Here is a 2,125-nt window from a genome sequence, read left to right as displayed (position 1 = left end):
TACTAAGATAAAGCTACGAATGGCGTGTTTCAGCAAGAGACTCGAAGATGGACGCTTCTTTTGTTGACGTGCCCATCCTGCTGTGCTCCCTCCTGGGTCTGCTCGTAAATGGGTTCAACCTGCTCGTGATCCTGTGCATACACAAAGAGGTAAATATTTAAAAAATAGAAAACTCCATACAAATACTATATAACTATTACTATAAGGACTGCCTATTACAGTGAAATCTCGTTGTTTGTCAGTCCGCCGTTTTTACTGACAAGATACGAAATCGGAGGTTCTCGCCGAGCGTCCCATTTGAACTACACAGGGAACGCTGGAAACCGTCGTACCCTCTTCAAGTCATAAGAAACCTATAACTTGAAAACGCTACTGACGTGAAAACGGCGAAAACAGCAAAGGTCAAGAGCCGTCGTCGCCGAGAAGTGTGGCACACATTGTCGGCTATATCGGTGTGAGACCAGAAGACTAATCGAATCCAGTTACAAAACTTCTTTATTTGTCATTATTTTTTTTTATGAAACTTTTACCAACATATTTACCAACATGTTTCTGATTAAAACTAAACCAAATATGATTTAATTCCGATGATATATACTTGTGTAATGGACGATGAAATATGTAGGACGATTGTGTTGTGTCTTGACATGTTCTATGCCTTTAGTATAATTTCGTGGTTAGATCGTGCATAACTCACAGACGATAATCGTCCGTTCGCTGCACCAGATATCCGGTGGGACATATCAAACGCCCTGGTTGGAAATTATGGAGGTTGTGTCTGACATGTAATTGCTTCGACAGCACATATACTAAATTTGGAACGATACAGAGAAGATTAGCATGGTCCCTGCGCAAGGATAACACGCAAAATCGTGAAGCGTTCTGTGCTGTTGAGTACTCGCGTGATCCAGGCACACACCCTTTAGAGAAAAAGTGGAAAAATTGCCATTTTTCACGATTTTCGGCTTAAAATCGCAATTTTTAATCGTTTATAACTCGTAAACGAATAAGTCAATACCGGTGAAATTTTCAGCATGGACATAATTTATTCGAACGAATCAAATACATTCTTTAAATTTTCAATACAGGCTCAGATAAAAGAGCCTGAAAAAATCAACTTTTACTATTTCTTTTGCGATTCCGACCAATTCAAATTTTTTTCAAAAATTTTTTACACCTCGTCTAATAAACTAATCCTTCTAACTTCTCAATAACATTCAAGTCATTTGATCTAATTTTTAGAAAGTTATGTTGCTTGAAATAGTGTAGACTCAGTTTTGCTCGTTACTGTAAGTAAGAAGTGGCCGCACAATGCACAGATAGATGGATAGATAGATTATAATAGATAGATACGTTATAATAGATAGATAGATTATTACTGTTTTTTTTTTCCCCGCGGGGAACAGAATTGCAGTCAATCACAGTCCCAGCAGACAGAGGCAGTGAACGTCCGGTGGTTCGACCGCCAACGAATAAACCCTCAGATGAAGAATTATTATGAATTATTATGGACATCCGATTATGTCGCACGAGGAGAAGTAAAAATAGGATTAAGATATATGTTAAAAATTCTACGCAGTAAGGTAGCACGAGAAACGACTCCAACTTTTCTTCCTGCAAGACACGCAGATGAAGTTCTCAGTTTACACGCTGAGAACAAACAGGAAAGGTGTCCAAATATGCCAAATTATAAGAAAAGACGCCGACTTCATGGTAAAAAGATCCTGTCGGCGTACAGCTGACTAGTCAGGAGACATCAAGAAGATAAAAAGATGCAAGGTAGAGACTCCTGTGCCAGCATCTTTGAAAAACAAAGGATTGTGCATCTTATAAAAAGGGGGACCAACTCCTAAAATTCAGTTATAAATAGTCAGTCAGTCAGTCAGACAATCGTGAACAATCAGTTATTCAGTCATAGTCAATAGTCCAGTAGTCTCTTTTGAAGTTAAAATAGTTCGTTCAGTTGTTTCGCGACAAACCGTTTCAAAGACCAGTGTCAGCAGTCGGAGTACATTGTAACCGAATCCGAACCCGTGATCACGGTAATATTAATATTATTATTATTATTATTATAATCAAACTATTTGTAAGCACTCCAGTATATGCGCTATATAAACCATATTTG

At 38.3% G+C, this 2,125-nt stretch overlaps 1 non-coding gene across 1 annotated transcript; it reads left to right on the top strand.

The window, feature by feature from the left end:
• The first annotated feature begins 789 nt into the window (after nt 1-789).
• Nucleotides 790-892, top strand: LOC143365134 (U6 spliceosomal RNA). Its single transcript, XR_013084494.1, has one exon. It is a non-coding gene; the product is annotated as a U6 spliceosomal RNA (small nuclear RNA).
• Nucleotides 893-2,125: the final 1,233 nt, after the last annotated feature.

This window comes from Halictus rubicundus, unplaced genomic scaffold, assembly GCF_050948215.1.
Source record: "Halictus rubicundus isolate RS-2024b unplaced genomic scaffold, iyHalRubi1_principal scaffold1372, whole genome shotgun sequence".
Lineage (NCBI taxonomy): Eukaryota > Metazoa > Arthropoda > Insecta > Hymenoptera > Halictidae > Halictus > Halictus rubicundus.
Note: the sequence above shows the minus strand (reverse complement) of the source record. Positions and strands in the feature narration are given on the sequence as shown.